This window comes from Grammomys surdaster, unplaced genomic scaffold (genome assembly GCF_004785775.1).
Source record: "Grammomys surdaster isolate TR1022 unplaced genomic scaffold, NIH_TR_1.0 174, whole genome shotgun sequence".
Lineage (NCBI taxonomy): Eukaryota > Metazoa > Chordata > Mammalia > Rodentia > Muridae > Grammomys > Grammomys surdaster.
Genome location: NW_021604622.1, coordinates 21,971,978 through 21,984,229, shown reverse-complemented (window position 1 = coordinate 21,984,229; position 12,252 = coordinate 21,971,978).

Genomic DNA, 12,252 nt, shown 5'->3' with positions numbered 1-12,252 from the left:
AGAGTCTCAAGAGCTTAGTCACTCTGACTCGATGGACAACTCTACTCACTAGCTGCATTCTCCAGTGCCAGGCATCACACATTGTCGGCACCAGTTACCTGTGGAAGTCTCCGTTGTTCCAGCTTCACTCTCATGATTCTATACGTCAACACATCACATAGTGCTTCCAGATTGCAACAGTACCATGCTTTGGCTGGCCACTCAGACAGCTCTTCATTTCTAAATGCCTGGCATACAAGCTTCACATGGACAGTTCAAGACAGTTGCCAGCGTGAACTGTACTTGAGTCTGCATCAACCCTGATGATGGTGACATTTAAGTGCCTCATCATGCTGACCTTTAAGTGCCAAGATAGCTGAACATAGGGAGGCAAGCCCACAAGAATTCTGAGAACCCCATAGTTCTTTTCTAAAATTGTTCTTCCTTGCGTTTGTTTAAAAATCAAGTTTGCAGTTGTACATCTCTGAGCCTGTGATGGCTATAACCTTTCAGATTTCTGAGATGCCCTTGAGGCATCCTTACTACTGTGTGGCAGAGCAAAGCCACTCACCTGAGATTGGAGAGCAATAAAGGAAGTTGGCAGAAATTGGTCTCACATAGTCTTTTTCCCAACGTAATATTTTATTGATTATTTGGGAATTTCATATAATACAACCCCATCAACATCATTTTCCAGTCCTCCTAGGTCCATGCCCACACTCTTATATTCTCCTCCAAAGGAAAAAATGAGGGAGAAGAAAAAGAAGAAAGAAAAAAGAAAGACATATACCAAGGCCAAGTCCAATTTTTGTTGCCCATATACTCACTGACACGTGATCAAACTACCAGTGCTCAGCCTCTTGAAGAAAAATTAGCCCCCCTCAATGTCTTCCAGAAAGAGCATGGACCACAGACATCATTACAGCCCCCAAGACAACATTCATTCAAGACATTCATTCAAGAATATGTGGGCAGCAAAATTAGACTTGATGGACTTAAACGACAACAACAAAAAGGGCATTTTAAAAGATGTATAGGTAGAGAAGTGTGAATGGACCTGGATGGAGCCGTGGAAGGGGTGTGTATACGACTGAGATGATTGCACTATTCCTTTTGAGAATAGGTCCCACCTGCCTAAGGATCTCTCACTGCAACAGACTTCCTGAAGTTTCCACCATCCTATCCCATCATAGCACCATCCTGGAGGTTATGCCTCCCACAAGCATGCCTAAACGTCCAGGGCCTAAACCACAGTACCAAAATAACCACCTAAAGAATTCACACATAGGACCTGCACATAGTGGAGTAGTGATTAACAGATCTAGAAAAAGTGATAAGATTAATGAGTAGTGAGCAGGGATTTTGTCATACCTGAACTTGCATAAGACTTGTACATGTTGTCACAGCCAGTATGAGGCCATATGTGCAACTTCCCTTCTATGCCTGAAAAACACTGTGTTATTGGCAGTAGGTAGATTCTGGGAGGAGAGTCGGTTTTCCTTAAGGGTGTGGCTATTGGTAGGACAATTTCACTCCAATGGAAGGGCATTCATTCAAGAATATGTGAGCAGCAAAATTAGACTTGATGGACTTAAACAACAATGACAAAAAGGGCATTTTAAAAGTTGGATAGGTAGAGAAGTGTGAGTGGACCTGGATGGAACTGTGGAAGGAGTGTGTATACGACTGAGATGATTGCACATACTTCTCAAAGAGTTAATAAAAATACTTTCTTCTAAAATAAGAAATGGCCATTTTGATATACATGTAGATATAACTTGGGGAACTAACTGATAAATGAAAGAATGTTGTGGATAGCCCTGGCCTTGTATTTTGATACTAATTGCCCTTTCCTGTGTAGGACTGCAGAGGAGGTGTGAGTCATTACACAGGTGAATTCTAGTGAACCTTCTGCCCATCTTAATTTGTAAAATAAAGGCTGGAGCCAGTGATTGGGCAGAAGAAGGGGAGGTGGAGAAATAAAGGTTGGTGTAAGAGAGCTGAGAGGACAGGACTGGAGGGAGACAATAGAGGAGGAAGGCAATGAATGAGAGGATGACTGGGAAGCAGGAGGTAGAAGGACAGATGCAAGGTCTGGTAAGTCCTCAAGTTATAAGGGTCACGTAGCTGGGGAACAGAGTAGTGTAGGAGTATCTGCCCAATCTAGGCTTACAGAAAATATTGATAATTACTGAGTTGTGTTTTCATTGACCGGTCATGTTTCGGTTGGAGATTTAAATATCTCCCACTACAGAAGAGATATTTAAGGGAGGAAATAGAGGACGTTATGAAAAGAAAGCTCGAAGAGGACTCTATCTAGAAGATGTTACCTAAGATGACATCACAAAAGATGCAAAGTTGTTATCTCCTTCCATCAGGCTGGCAAGACAGAAAACAAGGCAATCACTCTTTCATTTGGCTTATACTTATAATCATAAGATTTTTATTGATGTGATGAAACACCATGACTAAAATTCAAGTTGGGGAGAAAAGGGTTAATTTTGGCTTACACTTCCAAATTACAATCATAGTCCATCATTGAAGGAAATCAGGACAGGAACTCAGACAGAACAGGAACCTGGAGGCAGGACCTATGCGGAGGCCATGGAGGGCTACTTCTTCCAGGCTTGTTCCTCAGGACTTGCTCAGCCTACTTTGTTATAGAACCCAGGACCACCAGCCCAGGGATGGCACCACACACAATGGGCTAGATTCTCTCCCATTAATCATTTTTCCCTACTCTTGGGACACTTTTCCTCCTACTAGGTTGCCTAGTACAGACTTGACATTGGGTTTTATGCCTAGTTTTTTTATAACCTGTTAAGCTATATTTGGTTGATATCCCTGGGGGTCTGTCCTTTTCTAAATGGAAAAGGAGGAAGAGTAGATCTCAGAAAGAAGGACTATGTGGGAGGCTGCTGGGAGGAATGAGGGAGAGGAAATTGAAATCAGAATGTAATGTGTGAGAGAAGAATAAATGAAAGAAAGAAAAAGAACATGTCCTATAGGCCCGATCTTAGAGAGATACACTCTTAATTGAGGTGCCCTCCTCTTAGATGACTTTAGCTTGGGTCAAGTTGACATAAAACTATCCATTTTGTGTCATTCTAATTCAACAGTTTGAAAATTATTTCTGGGCTTCCACAAATATTTAGAGATCATAGGTGTTACTCTACATATTAATTACTGTATAAAGCATGGGACTCTATATTCTGGGGAAAGCTAATATTGCTGAAGGCTAGCTCTCTGAATATGTACTAGCTGATTTAAAATCAATGAGTCTCAATCCTGATATTTACGTGATTTTAATGTATCTCTTCTTCCTAGCAAGCAAGAGTTTGCCTCATCTATCCCTGTGCTTGGTTGTGTTCTCCAGCACTGTTCTGCCAGAAGCAAAGCTTTCCTTCTGTTGCTAGCCTTCTGAGGTTCACACGACACTCTGCAGTTATCCCTAGCAATAACTGCTTTCAGTCTTCACAGGGAATGATACATAGTTATGTCTAACGGAATGTAGAATTTGATTATTGTTATTTCGAATCACTTAAGTTTATTATCAAAACTGTGATACTATTCATGTAAAAGGAAGAAGACATGCTAAGGATGCTCTTGAATTTTCTTTTTTTTAATTTATTCTTTAATCTTTTTTATAGTTCAGAATTTATCCCCCTCCCAGTCCACCATTAGACTGTTCCACATCCCATATCTCCTCCCCCGATCTCCAAGAGGATGTCCCCACCCCACCCCCACTCTACCAGACCCCTCCACTCCCTCCAAGTCACTCGAGGGTTAGGTGTATCTTCTCTGACTGAGTTCAGACCCAGCAGCCCTCTGCTGTATATGTATTGGGGCCCTCATATCAGCTAGTGTATGCTGCCTGGTTGGTGGCTCAGTGTCTGACAGATCTCAGGGTTCCAGGTTAGTTGAGGCTCCTGGTATTCTTATGGGGTCACCCTCCTCCTCAGCTTCTTCCAGCTTTTCCTTAATTCAACCACAGTGGATACCACCTTCTGTCCATTGGTTGAGTGTAAGTATCTGCATCTCACTCTTTCAGCTGCTTGTTGGGTCTTTCGAAGGGCAGCCATGATAAGCTCCTGATCCCCACCATAGGATCAGTAATAGTGTCATGCCTGGGGGCCTGCCCTTGAGCTAGATCCCAATTTGGGCCTGTCACTGGACCTCCTTTTCTTCAGGTTCTTCTCCATTTTTGTCCCTACAGTTCTTCCAGACAAGATCAATTATGGGTAAGAGCTTTTGACTGTGGGATGGCAACCCCATTCCTCCACTTGATGCCCTGTCTGGAGGTGGACTGTATAAGTTCTCTCTGCCCACTGTAGGGCATTTCATCTAAGATCACTCCCCTTAAGACTTGAGAGTCTCTCACCTCCCAGGTCTCTGGTACCTACCTCCTACCTCCTGAGGGTGCCTGTTTCCATTCATTCTGCTAGCCCTCAGGGCTTCAATCCTTTTTTGTTCCCCCCACACACCCCAAAGCCTGATCATGTTTCCCTCTTCTCCTTCCTGTCCCCTTTCTCACCCAGATCCCTCCCTCCAGTCCCACCTCCTGTGATTGTTTTCTTCTTTTTCTCCCAAGTGGGATTGAAGCATCTTCACTTGGGTTCTTGGACTTGTTAGTTTTCTTGAGTTCTGTGGATTGTACCCTGGGTATTCTGTACCTTTTTGTCTAATATCCACTTATTAGTGAGTACATATCATGTATATTCTTTGGAGTCTGAATTACCTCACTCAGGATGGTATTTCCTAGATCCATCTATTTGCCTGCCAAACCACACTCTTACCAACACTTGCTCTTTGACAAGGATGCCAAAAATATACAATGAAAAAAAGAAAGCATCTTCAATAAATGGTGCTGGTCTAACTGGATGTCTGTATGTAGAAAAATGAAAATAGATCCATGTTTGTCATCTTCCACAAAGCTCAAGTCCAAATGGATCAAGGACCTCAACATAAAACCAGATACACTGAATCTAATAGAAGAGAAAGAGGGAAAAAGCCTTGAACTTATTGGCACAGGGGAATATTTCCTAAACAGAACTACAGTGGCTCATGCTCCAGGATCAAGAATTGATAACTGGGACCTCATGAAACTGGAAAGCTTCTGTAAGGCAAAGGACATCACCAATAGAACAAATCAGCAACCTACAGATTGGGAAAAAATCTTCACAAACCCCACATCCAGTAGAGGGCTAATATCCAAAATATATAAAGAACTCAAAAAGCTAACCATCAAGAAACCAAACAACACAATAAAAAAATAGGATATAGAACTAAACAGAGAATTCACAACAGAGGAATCTCGAATTGCTGAGAAGCACTTAAAGAAATTTTCAAAGTCCTTCATCATCAGAGAAATGCAAATCAAAATGACACTTAGATTCCACCTTACACCAATCTGAATGACTAAGATCAAAACCTTAGGCAACATCACATGTTGTCAAAGATGTGGAGAAAGAGGCAAACTCCACCACTGCTGATGGGATCGCAAACTGGTACAATTACTCTGGAAATCAGTCTGAAGGTTCCTCAGAAAACTGAAAATAGATCTATCTGAAGACCCAGCTATACCACTCTTGGGCATATAACCAATAGATACCCCACCATGCCACAGATGCACATGGTCCACTATGTTCATAGCAGCTTATTTGTGATACCCAGAAGCTGGGAAAAACCCAGATGTCTCACAACAGAGGAATGGATACAGAAAATGTGGTTGATTTACACAATGGAATACTGATCAGCTATTAAGAAGGAGGACTTCATGAGTTTTGCTATTGAATTTTGAATATCCAATTTCACAGATGAAGGGAACAGTAAGACAAATTACACTTAGTACATTTCAAGAAATATTAACAATGAAAAGCCTCAGCACAGCATGTGCCCATTGAGAGAACAAAATACACTAAGCGTTGTGTGGAGAACAGGGGAGATGGCTCAGTCAGTAAAGTTCTTGCACATGTAAACACAAAAGCTTAAGTCTGAAAGTCCAGAGCTTATATATGGAGTGGTTAGAAAAGGGAGATCTAGCAAAAATCTGGGGTTCACTAGCCTGGAGCCTAAGCTAACAAGTAACTTACAGATTAGTGAGAGCTCATGCCATGCTCAAAACATGCAGAAAGACAAAGGATGGGTCACACTTGAGAAAAATGGATGTCCTCTGGTGTCCACATGTATTCTCCTACATGTATATCTCCACATACAGAAATATGCAGACATACACATATAAAATATGTGTATAGATGAGTATAGAATGATTAAAAGTTTAGAGAAAGAAACTACAAGGATTATGTACAGACTATCTTCAGATCATCTACAAGAAAGCTATGATCTGATAGAGATTAGAAAGTTAAAATATTACAGATTATGGTATGCGTAGAACTTAAAGACTATCTAACTCATCAGAAAATAGGAAGTGTGTGGGGGGGAGTGTGTGTATGTGTGTGGGAGTACATATGCATATGTTTGTGAATGTGTATGCATGTGTTTGATTGTTCACGCTTGTTTAAAAATGGAGTTGGAGGAGATTGTAAGAATATTCAAAACACTTTTAAATGATCAAAGAAAAGGTAGAGTTTAGTATTTTCATTTTATAAATGTTCCACAAAGAATTTATATACATAGGTGTTCATCTCATTTATGTTAATATGTTTATATACATAGGTGTTTATCTTACAATTGGAAAATATTTTGGTATGTATTCAAGGGCATTTCATGAAAATATTAAGAATTTGTTTCTCCAAAGTAGATAAACTTACAAAATTTTAATCAGTCTTCAACACAGAAGGCTCTTACCTCAGGAGTTCCCAGCTAGTTAGAGAATGAACTTTGCTCCAATCCGTCTTGTCTTCCATTTTTCTGGCTGATAAAAGGCAAGCCATCAATCAAGAAAGATCATGACTATCTAGTGCTTTCAGGAGAAATATGGACACCTTAGCAAGAACATGAAACCATTATGGAATAATTTGAGTTTGGATGAGCATAGGTCAAAAGCATCACTTCTCAAAAAATGCCATCACTGTTGAAATTAGGCTCTCTACTGCCGGTGCCACCTTCTCTGAAAAGTATCAAACTTTATTGCTTTTAGTGGAGACTAAAATGTTAAATATAGTCTCAAAATCCAAGCTATGTGACATGTAAAATCAAAATGTTAAATTAATACTAAATTCAGGTGCATAAACATATTCAAAGCATCCACCTGTTCAATTCACCCCCAGGCATCTCTTCTCTAAATGGTGTGAACACTAACAAAGTTGATCAAGGCTAACCCCAACCCTCTTTCTTCCTTATACATCTCTTGAATCTTCACTCAAGTGTCTCCTTCTTTTTATTCCTTTATGAAACACCAACTCCTGGTGAGTACCATCCTCTTCTTAGATAGGGAAATCAACAACATAGAAGTTAAAATGGGCATTTCTGGTGTCTAGAAATATAGAAAATAGTGTGGTCCTTTTTCTATTCACCTGCCACGTGACCTTAAACAATGACATCACTTATCTGAGTCTTAATGTCTTTATATAAAAAAGACACAAAGGACTAGGGATATAGTTCAGCAGGTAGGGTGTTTGCCTATCATGCACAGAGCCCTGGATTCTATCTCTGCTATCTATAAGCCAATTGTGGCACTATACATGTGTACACATGTAATACCAGCACTCAGAATATAGAGACCAGAAGGTCAGAAGTTCAAGGTCATACTCACTTACTAGGGAGTACAAGAACTGTCTGGACTGTATAAGACCTGGCTCAAAAAATATAGATAAACAAACGAAAGAAGATAAAAATGTACTTACCACATAATATTGTACTAATTCAGTAAATAGCATATACAAGGTATTGCCACATATTAAGCATTTAATAATATTTATTTTTGAATGCACTATTACTTCAAGATAATGAACTACAGGGAGTAAACTTAGCACATGTGAATTTATATGAACGTGCATAAGAATGCTGCTCTGTGACCTCATTGTGGCATACAATCACCTCGCCAAATTACGCATTTATCTTTTCCTTCCTTCAATAATAATGAAAATATAATGGGAGCATTCTACATCTAAAATCTTAAGTTGCTATTTTGGAGGTGTGGAAGATCTAAATGATAGTTCATCCAGTGCATATTGTGAGTTTTTTGTTTGTTTTCCATCTGTTTGTTTGTTTGTTTACCATGTATCCTTTAACTTTATTAACATTTGCTGTAACAGGATGAAAGAGGAAGAAAGACAGAAACATCCTGGAGAAGCTGAGCATGACCCCATTACATGTCATTTGAGTGATTCAGCATTGCTTATCCTTGATTTCTTGCTGGAGAAGAAACCACAAAGTTCTAAATGGACAATGTAGCCTCCTCCTGTTCCCCAACACATTCCCTAGACCTACACTGAAATTATTTCTCGAAAATGCTTGCAGATCCATTTTCTGTTCTGTAGATCAAGCGATCCTCACACTAACAAACAAATATGAAGCCACAATGATCTGCTTCTGATTCTAACCAAAATAATAAACACAAACCAGCCCTTATGGACTAGAAATTCTAATCATATACACTAATATTTTGGTCTGTGCTTTTCATCCAGATGAAAGTTCCTGGAAAGATCACTCCATATTTTTTCTACTCTACCTCAGCAGTTACAGCCCATACATTCTTCCTTTTTCTGTGAATGTTACTATTACATCCCTATTTTGTGGATAGAATGTGGAATCAAGTATTTCCTCCTTTGGGATTTTTGCTGGAGACTAAACAGAAAATAGAGATGGTGTATAGGAGGGGCCATGGAGTTCATATTTAGGAAGAGTCACTTGTTTCCCTATTATTAAATCTATTATGACATAATTCACAGATTGGGAAAGATGAAAATGGAGAGTAGTTGGGATAATAGAAGTAGGTAGACTGAGTTCTGGGGTTAATGTTGAGATGGATATTGCTATGTTGTGACAGACAAACACATGGACGTCTTCCCACAATGTCAAAGTTGGTAGGTAACCGCGTGTTCTTAAGTTTCATTGATATTATTAGCTGCAATAAACAATGTCAATGTATTTTACTAAACAGTAATTTTAAGTTCTTTTATTTAAATCTGAGTTAATTCTCTAATCATATATTATGCTTTATATGGTACTATGCAGGTCACAGAGTGGCTAAAAATTGACTTGAAAGGCTGCAGAGTTCAGAGAAGTCTTACAGAGAGCAGGCAGAGAGCTAACATGGATGTAAACTGAGTAACTAAAAAGTGATTAGACAATATGAAAAGGTATCTATTCAAAGGCCTTTTAGAGGCCATGGAAATGACCCTGCAATGGCAAAGGAGGTCAAAGAAGGGGTAGGTTCAAAGCAACAAGGAGGGAGGAAAAGGACCAGACTCCCAAATGAACAGCAATGAGTTGAACGAAGCCATGAGAAAGAGAGAGAAATAGTAGCTAAGTAAGTGGTGGATTGGTAGGTGCCACTACACACCAAATTTAGGTATCCATTCTTTGAGTCAGCCAAGATTTGTAAGTTCATAGGAATACTGTTTCTGATTTAGTTTGTTATAATTATGTGCTCACTTGAACCAGTTCATAAGAAACTCTTTTTTTATATACTTACATGAAGAAGTTACTTATCAATCTGTACCAGGGATTGTACTGAACCAGTAGTGGTTGTCTCTGAAAAAACAAAATAGCCATACTGCCTCAGGATTTGCACTCTAAGTACAGCCAAATGCTTGAAAATGGAGTCATCCAGGACAATACAGGGTTGAAAACCACTATTCTACACAGTAGCATAAACTAGGGTACAGTTTATTTTGAAACATATTAACAAATAGATTTCCTTTCCTGAAAGACTTGGCACCAAGTCAGTGGAAGACACCTTCAACTGCTAGGTCTTTTAGTCTTTCTCTCAGCTGCATAGAACTTCTTTATCTAAAGACCTTGAAATCATCCTTAACACCTTGAAATCAACCTTGACACACATAGTGAACATCCAGACATGCTTTAGCATTGACCAAATGCAGAAATTTGAAGGGAAAGTGTAATCCTTCACCAAATTCCCTCTGCTTTGTTGTCTCTGTAGAAAATGGTCTAGGACTGTGCCTGGTGTTGACTGCAAAGTATCAGCAGAATTAGAGATTCCCCCAGCGCATCCAGGTTCTATATCTCATGAAACTACATTCAATTAGCTTCTGAAAATTGAAAAGTCACTGCTAACTCTATAATTTAAGTAACTGACTGCCTAAGGAAAGAAAGGCCATTGCGATGGAAAAGGAATTCAGACCTTCAAGACACTTTTGACAGTTTGACACAGTCAATGCTCCAGAACCAGGAAACTGATGGGGTTCACACCCATTCAGATAAGTGAATAAGACTGGGTCCATGGTCATGGATGATAAAGCCAATCTTAGTTCACAGAGTACAAAATCAAGTTTGCTAGACTCCCATTGCTGACCTCATTTTCTACCTACTCAACAGGAAACTTAATATACTCCCATCTTCCAAATTAATCTACTAAGTCATTAAAAAAATAAATTTTATGCAAGCGGATCTCCAATGTAATGACAAAAATTAATTGGATAGGGATGAAGGAGAGGAGTTAGTAAGATCATAAGAAAAAAATGAAAGGCAGTATGCCAGTGGCAGAAAAATGCATATAAAGAGGTGCTCTTGTAACTTCAGTTTATAATCAATCAATGGCTATAAGCACATAGAAAACTTTTTATATATTAACCAATCAGTTCTCATTGCATCTTTACCATGGGCCGGCCTCTCTCTCTCTCTCTCTCTCTCTCTCCCTCTCCTTTTTTTCTCCTTCTGCCCCTCCCTCCCCCTCTCTCCTCCTTTCTTTCTACACCTTTTTTCATTTTATTTTATTCATTAATTAATTTATTCACTTTGCATCATCATATCTGCCCATCCTCCTCCTCTCCTTCCTGTCTCACCCTGACAAATCCCTCCTTCCATTAACCTCTCCCCTTTATCTCAGAGTAAGGAAAGCCTCCTCCCATTGGGTATCAGCTTACCCTGGGACATCTAATGCCAGGAGAACAAAGCACATTCTCTCCCACTGAAACCGCACCTGGCAGTCCAATTAGGGGAAGGGGATCCAATGACAGGCAACAGAATCAGAAACAGCCCCTGCTCCAATTTTTAAGGAACCCATATGAAGACCAAGTTGTACTTCTGCTACAAATGTGTAGGAGGCCTAGGTACAGCCCCTACATGCTCTTTGGTTCATGGTTCAGTCTCAGTGAGCTGATATGGTCCCAGGTTAGTTGACTCTGTAGGTCTTCTTGTGGTGTCCTTGACCCCTCCGGCTTGCTCAATCCTATCCTCCACTCTTCCACAGGATTCCTGGAGCTCCACGTGATGTTTGGCTGTGGGCATTTGTTTCCATCAACTCCTGGATGAAGTCTCACAGAAGACAATTATGCTAGGCTCTTGTCTGCAAGCATAGCAGAGTATTATAATTAGTGTCAGGGGTTGGCTCTCTCACATGGGATAGGTCTTTGGTTTGGCCAGTCCTTGATTGGCCATTCCTCCAATCTTGAGCCACTATATTTTAACCTTTCCTACTTTCCCATAAGTAAAGAAATCTGGGTGTTCACAATAGAACCTTAAAACTCTATGGACTGGAAACAGGAATTTATGATGTGAATTGAGATGGTATAGAGCCTCCAGGAGGAAGCTGGTTCACAGTACTAAAAAGGGAACCTCGGATTACAGAGTGCCAAGTTGATTTATATAGGCATTTTCTAACTAGTCCCAGTATGTTTAGCCAATTGGTTGATGATACAGTTAATGAAATAATATGGGTCACATGTTGCTCATTATCAATAGAGCTGAGGAATTTGCTGTGAAAATATAGAAGATGCTGTCAAATTACCATTGAGGAATAAAATTTTAACACAATAGTAAAGAATTAAGGCAATATTTCAATACATAATAGTGGTAAATAAAATAACTCCAAATGTTCCTGTCTTAGACAAAATATTGGTGTACCATGACTGTCTAGCTTTTAGAGAAAGACAAGTGCTTGATATTGGAGGCCAAATGATGACTAAATAGTATTACTCTCCACATTTTTTATAAACTCAGGAAGACATTACCTCTTTCCTAAGTTACTATATGCTTTCATTCCATACCATTATTCATACAAAAACTGCAACATACTCTCAGATTTCTAAATGTCCAACCTAAAATATGACAATGGACACATTTATAAGTCATAGTTGTGTCCTATCCCAAATGATGTAAGATCTATTAGAAACACAAAGAAAGTAGTCG